Raw genomic sequence first — 12940 nt, forward strand, 5'->3', positions numbered from 1 at the left:
GAAGTTGTTGCAAACACCAAGTTTTCGTATTGTTGGAAGTGTCCGAGTGATATTACATCTCTTGCCGCCACAAGGTATTAAACCTTTTCGATAATCTGTTATCACCGTGAAGTAATAGTTGGTTTGTGATTTTGGGGCAACAAAGTCTTTTTTTTTTATTGGTTGATAAGTTTTTTGATGGCTGACATCATGATTCCACTCATGGTGGTTTTATGATTTATGAATTCGACAACATAAGGTGTATTATAAATTAATTTTGGGTGTTTATCTCTTGGGTTCATTGGTATATGATTTTGCTGCTGGCTTGCATTAGTCTTTGTGTGTTGGCGGTTCGTATATTTGTTGGATTCTAGCAGAAGGTTGACTTTAGAGAAAAAAATTTATTTTGGTGAATTGCTGGGTTTTGACGAAAAGTTGGTCTTAAGATAAGTTTGCTTTTGGATTTTAGTTTATTTGGAAGAAAAGTTAGTTTGGAAGAAAAGGTTATCTTCATTCGACTTGATTGGTTGGATTTGAATTTCATATTTGATTGCTCGCATTTGTCTCGTTGTTCTGAGTAGGTTTCAATTGTTTTTTTCATCATGGATAGTGCTCTTTCAGATCCACGGGTTTTTGAGCAATTCAGATTGTCTCTAAATTCATGCATGTCTTCGTCTAGTACCTCGGGTATTCCTTCATCCTTTTGGATTTTGGATTCTGGTGCATCTCATCATATGTCACCCTACTTGTCATCTTTTGTATCTTTGACATCTAGTTCATGTGCGTCTGTTATGTCTGCGAGTGCTACATCGATGCCAATAGAAGGCGTTGGATCTGTTGTTACTCCACATATATCTCTCACTAATGTATACTATATTCCAAATCTTGCTTTAAATCTTGTATCGGTTAGTCAGTTATGCAAATCTGGTTATTGGGTGTTCTTTTCGGATTCTGTTTGCTGTGTTTTGGATTCACGTTCTATGAGGGTGATTGGGACCGGTCGTAGAGTGGGTGGACTTTATGTCTTGGATGGTCTCAAAGAAATTGATGTAGCTGCATCTAGTGTTGACTTGTCTTCTTTTTGCTTGAGTCGTTCATCTCCAGATTTTTTTCGGTGGCATTCTCGTTTGGGATATGTGTCAGCATCGCGTTTAAAGTTTTTGGTTTCTACAGGTGCTTTGGGTCAATTGAGCACTTGCGATATTTCTGATTGCAGTGGTTGCAAACTTGCTAAGTTCTCTGCTTTGCCTTTTTAAAAAAGTATATCTTGTTCTGCTGCTCCTTTTGATATTGTGCATTCGGATGTGTGGGGTCCGTCACCAGTCTCCACTAAGGGTGGGTCGATTTATTATGTTTCTTTCATAGATGATTATACTCGTTATACTTGGGTGTATCTTATGAAGAGTAAATCTGATTTCTTTGACATTTACAAAGACTTTAGAGCCTATATTAAGACACAACATTCAACTGTGATAAAGTGCTTTTGGTGTGACCAAGGGGGTGAATATACCTCCAATGCTTTTAGACAGTTACTTGCGTTTAATGGTACAATACACCAGTCATCTTGTACTGATACCCCTCAGCAGAATGGTGTTGCTGAAAGGAAACACCGTCATCTTGTGGAAACTGCTCGCTCGTTTCTTCTATCTGCTGATGTTCCGAGTGTTCTTTGGGGAGAAGCACTCCTAATTGCCCAACATGTGATTAATCGGATCCCTACTGCTCATAATTCTGGGATGTCTCCTTTTGAGAAACTATATGGCGAGCTCCCCGATAACGGTGAATTAAGGGTTTTTGGATGTACCTGCTTTGTTCTCCGTCCTCATGTTGAACGAGACAAATTGTCAAATAAGGCAGCCTTATGTGTATTCTTAGGTTATGCCAGTGGTTCGAAAGGGTATGGCACTGGACAGAAAAGGTATCGTTGTTTTGATCCTGTAAGTAAGAAGTTATATGTTTCAAGGCATGTTATCTTCCTCGAGCATATTCCATTCTACTCTATTCCATCCACATCGCACAATGTAACGAAGCCAGATCTCCTGAATATTGATCCTTTTGTTTGTAACACTGATGCATCAACATCGTATGATGTTCCAGCTACATCTACTGAACCTGATGGGCTAGTAGAACCTGATGGGTCAGTTCAAGACACCCACACTTCGTCAGACACAACTTCAGGTCCAACTATACCTGAGACAACTCCTTCATCTATTGAGACAGCTCCACCTCTAAGGAGGTCCACTCGTGAATGTAAGTCCACCAAGCTACCAGATTTTGCCTACTCTACTTACTCGGCTTCGTTTTCTTCTTTCATCGCAAATGTACATCATCTATCTGAACCTGCAACGTATAGAGAGGCTGTCTCTAATCCTCTTTGGCAAAATGCTATGGCTGAAGAGCTTAGTGCTCTTCATCAGACACAGACGTGGGATTTGGTTCCGCTACCACCTGGTAAACATACAATTGGTTGTCGTTGGGTATATAAGATTAAAACGAAGTCTGATGGGTCTGTTGAGCGGTATAAGGCGAGACTTGTAGCAAAAGGATACTCTCAAAAGTATGGTATGGATTATGAGGAGACATTTGCCCCAGTGGCAAAAATATAACAACCCTAACGTGAACCGACACCCTAAATAATTTTTCCGGCAGCCTAGTATATCTTAAAATGTCCCAATATGTCTTATATTACATCCCGTATGTGAAAACCGAGCTCAAAATACATCATAACATTAAAAATAAAATAAAAACAAGAAATATGAAGTTGAGGCGGGCCGCGTAGACCTACTCCAACCATTCACGCGGGCGGTATCAGGGTGGAACCTGATACCATTGATTTCTGTAGTTCAAGCGGGCTGCGTAAGTGTTTAAGTTAGTTAACGCGGGCCGTGAGAAATCAAGAACGCGGCAGAACCCGGTACTGACAAGTGTCCCCTGCGTGTTGAACCTAGGTGGTGACCCGGACCAGCTACGGCCTAAACCCCCTACGACGCGGGCCGCGTAAGCCTTTGCTTACCTTTACGCGGGCCGCGAGAAAGTCCAGTATCAGCACTATAAAAAGAACGCATCAGATTTCATTTCCGTTTGCTCACAATTCAATCTCAAATCACAAATTCTATAGGAAAGTTATAATACTCGGGTATTATACCCCCCTAAATAGCGAGGTTCTGCTACGATGTAAGTATTATAACCCCTGGAGACGTATTAGATACTCTGCTCGATTGATCTAGGGTTCCGTAACGGCTGCCGTGGTTCTGCCTGACGTAGTCGTTGGAATGCCGTCTCGGGGAGAGTATTGCTAATGTTAAAATGGGTTATTATACTAACACGCGTGCATTTGTATAATTTATAGATTATTACCAAGAAATCATTACTGAAAACCCTAAGACAGCAATGTGAGTTGATCTACTATTTGTAAATCTTTTTGTTAACTGTTTTTACAAAACCTTAAATATCTTTCCATGCGATTAACAGTTATTAGTATTTGTAAGAATACAATTACAGTCGGTAAATTTGGGGTTTTGTATACAAAATTTGTTACCACCTGGTAAAGGAGTAACATGACCATAAGTCGGAACGACATTACCGTGTGGTGGTAATTGATATAACTTGGAAACAAATGTAATTGCGGATGCGCCCTCAATACTGTTCAGTGTGACTTTTTATTTAAACTTGATTAAACTGGGATTCACTCACCAGTATTTCCCACTGACAAAATATTTTTAAAAACGCGTTTCAGGTAACAATATGTGAAAGCCAAATAGAAGCCTGCTGGACAGCACTGAAGGCTTGGAAAAGTGGCAATAAAGTTACCTAAGAATAAAACAGATGTTTTTATTAAATAAAATAGGATTTATTCCTATGAAATGTGTGTACTGAAAACTTGGGTTTTACCCATGTGTTTAATGTTATGGAAATGTGGTATTTTACTCTGATTAAATATTTCCTAACTACGGTCCTGATGAAAATTTCCGTTGCCAAATTGATTAACAACGCGATACCACCGAAACTGGCTCGCGGCCGCCCGTTCCCGGGAATCAGGGATCGGGGGCTGTGATAGAAGGTGGTATCAGAGCTATGCCACTGATTCAGCCACATAAGTGTTCTGCTGACATCAAAATTCGAAATGTTAGGAAATAAATTACAAAAATACGTGCATAATTGTATTTTCTTGTTATGTGTTATCTGACTATCTGTTAGTTTACAGTATGAGCGACCAAGGACCATCTGACGCGTACCGTCAATTGTCTGGTTCGCCTAGGAGCGAAGGCACCTCCTCTTCTCAGCCTGCCCTCTCTGGGTACTCTGCTGATACGAAAGAAGGAATCTTTGTGTTTAAGGCTCAACCTGAAGAGCCATTTCCTCAGAAAAAGAGGGGATGGTTCAGTAAGGGAGCACACGAGCGTAGGAAACGTATGAAAAAGTTGCAGGAACAGCGAGTGTTAGCCGCAGCTAAAAGAGAAACCGATGCTTATGCCCAGGATATGCTCAATAGGGGTATAGCCAATATCCATATTTTAGCAACCACTGCAGCTGACCCAAACCTGGAACAAATGCTAGCACCCCAACCACAACCACCAATTCCTGATCAACCCATGGAAATAGAAAACCTTGGAAATCAAGTAGAAATGCCTGATTACAACCCGAAGGAGATACCTAGGGTACTTGCACCAAATCCCCTAGACCCAAACAATTACGACCCCTGGTGGGACGATGTTAGGGACTATGTGCAACAAAACCCGATACAGGAAAATGTGCCAATGCGCAATCTAGGAGCCTACCCAGGGTTAGATCCTCAAGATCCCTATTACGTTAATGATACATACATTAGGGAGATCTTAAAGAATCCCTACTCATACCAGGCCCCGTACCAGGAACCCGCACCCCAGATTCCAAACCCAGTCCTAGAACCTGCACCCCCAATGAGTGCAGAAAACATACAAGAACTTAGGACCTTCGGTGAGGAAATTTTAGAAAGCAGTGAGAGAATGAGACAGATGGGAGAGCGTCTCGTATGGAAATACGACGAGCGCAATATGGATTTTTGGATGAATCCATATCAGTGAATGTGATGACAGGAACGGTAGAAATAATAATAATAATATAATATGTGTGTATGTGTTAGAAAAAAAAACTACGGATGCATACTACTACTATTGTAGCTTTACATTTCAGTCGGTATTGTAATTTTAATTTCAGTACTGGTGTGTAATAGATGCATAATATATGAATAGAGTAAAAGTCGCAATGCTCGACGCTTTTGACCAAAAGTGCTTGTCATGTGATTGGCTATTTTCAAATATTATTTGTGATATTAATATTTGGTAAATGTTTAAAATTCAGATGGATAACGAAGTGAATCAGGAAAACCAGAATGATAATATTCAGAACGACAACCACTCAAATAACAATAATCTGAATAACGAGAATCCGAACAACAATGGAAACCAAATGGATAATAGTGTCGTTCAACATATAGTGGCACAAGGAATTATAGATGCAATGCCATTTATTATTCAAACGGTTCAAGAAGCGAATAATAAAAGTAAGCATAACAGTAAGCGACCAACTGAACCAGAACACAACGTGAACAATGGACCCGTGCTTCAAGCGCCCATTCCTAAAAGAAGAAGAACCATGCCATATGGTTGTTCTTATAAAGAATTCTGGTCCAGCAAACCAATAGAATTCTCGGGCAATTAAAGGACCCATTGCAGCTCTACGCTGGATAGAGAAGACTGAGGCTGTTCCGAAAATAAGCAAATGTGATGAGGAAGGTAAGATAATGTTTGCTTCTAATTTGTTTAAGAATGCAGCCCTAGAATGGTGGAACACTATCCTCCAGTCAAGGGGAAGTGATAGAGTGTATAACATGAAATGGGAGGAATTTAAAAACATGGTAGAAAGGAAATTCTGCCCTCCCAATGAAAAAGAACAGATAGCAAATAAGTTTCTGAACCTTAGAATGACCGGAGTAGATAGTAAGGGTTAAACTACCACATTCTTTGAATATGCTAGGATAGTACCAACCCTTGCATCACCTGAACCGGTGTTAATCTCCCGTTACATCTGGGATTAATTGGAGAAATTAGGCATGTAGTCAAGGCAGCTAGACCCCAAACCATAGAAGAAGCAGTAGAACTAGCCAATACCTTAACTGATGAACTGGTGCGTACTAGAGAAGAAGACCAGAGGAGAAACCTATCCCAAAGACTTAGTCAAGAATTCCGTTCTGGGAATTCCAACCGTAGGAACATAGGTTCTACTTCTGCACCATACTGTAAAACCTGCAGAAAGAAGCATTCTGGAAGATGCTCTACTTACTGCAATTTCTGCAAAGCACCAGGACATAAGGAAGAAACCTTCAGAAGGAAACCAACCAATGGAATGTGCTTCAACTGTGGAGAAAAAGGTCATATCAAGCCAAACTGCCCGAAGTTAGCTCCAACTGCAAACAACAAGAACCCTAAAAAGGCTAGAGCATTCGTTCTAACTGCAGATGAAGCCAAGATGATTCCAGACGTCATAGCTGGTACGTTTTTAGTTAATGATATTTTTGCTAAAGTATTATTTGACTCTTGTGCAAACCAAAGTTTTATTAATACTTCGTTTTGCAAACTTCTGAATCAATCATTAACTAAACTACAACAAGAATGTCTAGTAGAGACAGCAAATGGAAAAACCGTTAGGATTTCTGAAATCTTGCAGGGAGCAAGAATAGAAATTTTTAATCAAAAATTTATTGCAAACCTTTACCCAATGAATCTAACTGGATTCGATGTTGTATTAGGAATGGATTGGTTAATAGCCAATAAAGCCAGTATTTTATGTGATCAACAGTCAATTCAAGTAAATTCACCAAAGGGTGACAAGATCACAATTAAAGGAGATAAAACATCTAGATCCACTAAATTCATCTCTGTGATGAAAACTGCAAGTTATATAAGAAAAAGGATCTATAGTGTATTTGATCTCTATAATCACTAACACTAAAGGAAAAGAACTAAAAGACATTCCAGTAGTGTCCCAGTTTTCAGATGTCTTCCCAGAGGAATTACCAGGACTACCGCCAGACAGGGAAGTCGAATTCAGAATCCATCTACTACCAGGAACAACACCGATTGCCAAAGCACCTTACCGTTTGGCACCGGCTGAAATGCAGGAACTGAAGAAACAATTAGACGAATTATTGGAGAAATGATTCATACAGCCAAGCTCATCGCCATGGGGAGCACCGATATTGTTTGTTAAAAAGAAGGACGGATCAATGCGTATGTGCATTGACTACCGTGAATTGAACAAAGTCACGATTAAGAATCGGTATCCATTACCGAGGATCGATGATCTGTTTGATCAACTTCAAGGAGCTCGATTTTTCTCTAAAATCGATTTAAGGTCAGGATATCATCAATTAAAGGTACAGGAAGAGGACATTCCCAAAACCGCATTCAGAACAAGGTATGGTCATTATGAATTTACTGTCATGCCATTTGGTTTAACCAATGCCCCAGCTGCATTTATGGACATGATGAACCGAATATGTAAGCCATATTTGGATAAATTCATAATTGTCTTCATAGCTGACATTCTAATTTACTCTAAGAGCAAAGAAGAGCATGCAAAGCACTTGCACTTACTTTTAAGTTTATTAAGAAAGAAAAAGCTTTACGCTAAGTTTTCAAAGTGCGAGTTTTGGTTAGAACAGGTACAATTTCTTGGACATTTAGTGAATCATGAAGGAATCCATGCGGATCCAACAAAGATCGAGGCAATTACTAAATGGAAAACCCCTGAGTCACCAACCGAGGCTAGAAGTTTCTTAGGATTGGCCGGTTATTATAGAAGATTTATTCGAGATTTTTCTAGAATAGCCATTCCTTTAACTAAGTTAACCTGTAAATCTGTTAAGTTTGAATGGAGACCAAAACAAGAAGAAGCCTTTAGAATCCTTAAGCAAAGATTGACCCATGCACCCATACTAGCATTACCAGAAGGAACTGAAGACTTCGTAGTCTATTGTGACGCTTCTAAGTTAGGTTACGGATGTGTGTTGATGCAACGTCAAAAGGTTATAGCTTACGCATCTAGACAGCTTAAGAATCATGAAGAGAATTGTTCAACCCATGATTTGGAATTAGGAGCTATAATTTTTGCCATTAAGATTTGGAGACATTATCTTTATGGTAGTAAGTTTACCATATTCACAGATCATAAGAGCTTTATATGTTTTTGGGCAAAAAGAGTTAAATATGAGACAAAGACGTTGGATGGAAATGCTTAGTGATTATGATTGTGATATCCAGTATCATGTAGGAAAAGCCAATGTAGTGGCAGATGCTTTAAGTCGAAAATATCACGAAAAGCCAAAAAGGGTACGTTCTCTTAAATTAAATCTACAAGTAGATTTAAACGATCAGATTAGAAAAGCACAAGAATCAGTAATCAAGGAAGATACTGAAAAATTAAAAGGAATGATTAAAGAATTAGAAGAAGGAACAGATAGAATTTGGAGATTCCATAAAAAGAGAATGTGGATACCTAAGTTAGGAAACCTACGCCACCATATATTAGAAGAAGCCCATAAATCTAAATATACGATGCATCCAGGAAGTGATAAAATGTACCAGGATTTAAGGAAAAATTTCTGGTGGATAGACATGAAAAAGGACATAGCAGCTTATGTTTCTAAATGTTTAACTTGCTCACAAGTAAAAGCTGAACATCAAAAACCCGCAGGTTTATTGCAACAGTTAGAAATGCCAGTTTGGAAATGGAAATTGATAACAATGGATTTTGTTACCAAATTACCCAAAACAAGAAAAGGTAATGATACAATCTGGGTGATTGTAGATAGGCTAACCAAGTTAGCTCATTTCTTACCAATGAAGGAAACTTTTAGTATGGAACAATTAGCCAAATTGTATGTAAATGAAATTGTTTCATTACATGGAATACCTTTATCAATTGTTTCTGATAGGGATAGCCGTTTTACCTCTCATTTTTGGTCAAGTTTCCAAAAAGCGATGGGAACCAAGCTGAATCTAAGCACCGCTTATCATCCTCAAACGGACGGGCAAAGTGAAAGGACAATTCAGACCATGGAGGACATGCTTAGAGCTTGTGTAATTGATTTTTGAGGTAATTGGGATGATCACTTACCTTTGATAGAATTTTCTTATAATAACAGTTATCACACAAGTATCAATGCTGCACCATTCGAAGCACTTTATGGACGAAAGTGCAGAACCCCAGTTTGTGGGGCAGAAATTAGGGAAAAGCAACTATCTGGACCTGAGATAGTGCAAGAAACAACTGATAAGATCATTCAAGTCAAGGAACGACTAAAAGCAGCACGTGATCGACAGAAGAGCTACGCTAATAACAGACGTAAGCCGTTAGAATTCCAGGTAGGTGACAAGGTATTGTTAAAAGTCTCTCATCGGAAAGGAGTGGTAAGATTCATCAAAAGGGGAAAGCTAAGTCCCAGGTATATTGGACCTTTTGAAATTATTAGAAGAATAGGACCTGTAGCCTATCAGCTACAACTGCCAGAGGAAATGGCAGGGATACATGATGTATTTCATGTATCTAATCTCAAGAAATACTTATCCGACGAATCACTTGTAGTACCTCTTAAAGATATAGAGGTAAATGAGCAACTCAAGTTTGTAGAGAGGCCTCTACAGATTGAAGACAGGAAAATCAAGAACCTCAAGCATAAGAGATTAGTTCTGGTCAAAGTAAAGTAGGACTCCAAAAGAGGACCTGAATACACATGGGAGCTTGAATCAGAAATGGAAAGGAAATATCCATATTTGTTCCAGTAGATCTCGAGGACGAGCTCTAAAACAAGGTGGGAAGGATATAACAACCCTAACGTGAACCGACACCCTTAATAATTTTTCCGACACCCTAGTATATCTTAAAATGTCCCAATATGTCTTATATTACATCCCGTATGTGAAAACCGAGCTCAAAATACATCATAACATTAAAAATAAAATAAAAACAAGAAATATGAAGTTGAGGCGGGCCGCGTAGACCCACCCCAACCATTCACGCGGGCGGTATTAGGGTTGAACCTGATACCTTTAGTTCAAGCGGGCCGCGTAAGTGTTTAAGTTAGTTAACGCGGGCCGCGTAAGTGTTTAAGTTAGTTAACGCGGGCCGCGAGAAATCAAGAACGCGGCAGAACCTGGTGCTGACACGTGTCCCCTGCGTGTTGAACCTAGGTGGTGACCCGGACCAGCTACGGCCTAAACCCCCTACGACGCGGGCCGCGTAAGCCTTTGCTTACCTTTACGTGGGCCGCGAGAAAGTCCAGTATCAGCACTATAAATATAACGCATCAGATTTCATTTCCGTTCGCTCACAATTCAATCTCAAATCACAAATTCTGTAGGAAAGTTATAATACTCGGGTATTATACCCCCCTAAATAGCGAGGTTCTGCTACGATGTAAGTATTATAACTCCTGGAGACGTATTAGATACTCTGCTCGATTGATCTAGGGTTCCATAACGGCTGTCGTGGTTCTGCCTGACGTAGTCGTTGGAATGCCGTTCACTGTGACTTTTTATTTAAACTTGATTAAAATGGGATTCACTCACCAGTATTTCCCATTGACAAAATATTTTTAAAAACGCGTTTCAGGTAACAATATGTGAAAGCCAAATAGAAGCCAGCTGGACAGCACTGAATGCTTGGAAAAGTGGCAATAAAGTTACCTAAGAATAAAACAGATTTTTTATTAAATAAAATAGGATTTATTCCTATGAAATGTGTGTACTGAAAACTTGGGTTTTACCCATGTGTTTAATGTTATGAAAATGTGGTATTTTACTCTGATTAAATATTTCATAACTACGGTCCTGCCAAATTGATTAACAACGCGATACCACCGAAACTGGCTAGCGGCCGCCTGTTCCCGGGAATCAGGGATCGAGGGCTGTGACAAAAAATGACTACAGTTCGTACTCTGATAGTTGTTGCATCTGTACGTCAATGGAAGATTTGTTAAATGGATGTCAAGAATGCCTTTCTGAATGGTGATCTCCATGAGGAGGTCTACATGACTCCTCCCCCGGGAATTGCTCATTAGCCCGGTGAAGTTTGTCAGCTTCGGAAAGCTCTATATGGCCTCAAACAGGCCCCTCGTGCCTGGTTTAAGAAATTCTCTACAATTATTACTTCCCTTGGTTTTGTTCCTAGTAATCACGATTCAGCATTATTTACTCGATGTACGAGTGCCAGACGCATTCTTCTGTCTCTATATGTGGACGATATGATTATTACAGGAGATGATTATGAAGGTATTGAGTCCCCAAAGCATGATTTAGCTCTCCGTTTTGCTATGAAGGATTTGGGCATGTTACGATATTTTTTGGGTATTGAGGCGGCACTTTCTCAGAAAGGATGTGACAACTCGAGTTTCCAAGATTCCAATTTCGCATTTATTGCACATTCACTGTTTGTTTAATCGTTTACTTGCACAATTAATTTGCTGTGAAACTGTAACGTTTTGATTCAGTAAGTATATTGTATTTGAGCATGGTTATGTGTTAATTACGAAAGATTTGTCAAATGTATGAACTTGGTGGTGAAACTGTGAAATTGTTTGAGATGGTGTACTATTGTAAAATATGATACTTAGGGATGTATGGAGGAATTAGTGAAACTCTAATCATTTTAACCCTAATCATTCACTAAACCTCACACAAAACCAAAACACGTACTTTCACTTTCTTTGGTTCTCTCTGGCAATCATCACCATCATCATTGGCACAAGATATTCATCACTCTTGATTTCCTCTCTTTCTCTAGAATCAATCAAAGGTAATTGTTTGTTGATTATTTGATTGTTATCAATTCTTGATTCTTGTAATCCTTGTAAACCCTAGTTCTTCGTATGATATTCTATGATTATTGATTTGGATTCTGACTATTGTGATAATGAATGTTGATTAGTCGTATAATCGATTGTATGATGATTAAGATAATGATTTGTTGAATGATTGGTTTGATAATTGGATTACTGTTGTACAGATGCAAAGAAATTAGGGTTTTCTGAATCTTGAGAACGTAACTGTTAGATTGAACTTGATTAATACGTATGTTGATAGTCTGTGGATTAGGTCAGAGTTTTGTGATATTCAATAGTCTGAGTTTTATAAAGAACACAGGATGTCCGAACTTTATTAACATATACATAGTGTCCGAATTATTTGTATGAAAGCCATAAGTCCGACCTTTAAAACCCTAGACAGGATCCGAGTTTCTGCTTGTATCTAGTCCGACTTTTATATCATGAAATACTAGTCCGACTTTTCTGAATGACAAGGGACATGGTGTCGTAAGGAGCGTTGTCAGAGATGTCTCAAGATAGGGCATGAAGCTAAAGACTGCAGGAGTTCGCGACCTGCAAATCAGAATCAGCAACACCCACCACCAGCTCCACAGAACCAGCATCAGCAGCAGCAACAACGGGGCAACAGGGGATGTTTTCAGTGTGGGGCTGAAGGTCATTTCAAGCGTGATTGCCCCCAGTTAAACCAGAACCAGAATCGCAACAATAACAACAATCAGGGCAATGGCAACAACAACAACGGTGGGAACAATAACGACAACGAAGCAAGGGGTCGTGCATTTGTGTTGGGGCAGGGTGATGCCAGAAATGATCCCAACGTAGTCATGGGTAAGTTTCTTCTTGACGACTTTTATGTTACTGTATTGTTTGATTCGGGTGCGGATACAAGTTATGTGTCTTTGAATGTTAGCCAAATGTTAAAACGTGCACCAACTCCCCTAAACACCAAACATGTCGTAGAGTTAGCTAATGGTAAAAGTCTAGAGGCCACACATATAGTTCAGGGTTGTAATCTTATCCTCGCTGGTCAAGCTTTCTCTATCGACCTCATTCCTATAGTTCTGGGTAGTTTTGACATCGTCATCGGCATGGATTGGT

This window comes from Helianthus annuus, chromosome 12 (genome assembly GCF_002127325.2).
Source record: "Helianthus annuus cultivar XRQ/B chromosome 12, HanXRQr2.0-SUNRISE, whole genome shotgun sequence".
NCBI lineage: Eukaryota > Viridiplantae > Streptophyta > Magnoliopsida > Asterales > Asteraceae > Helianthus > Helianthus annuus.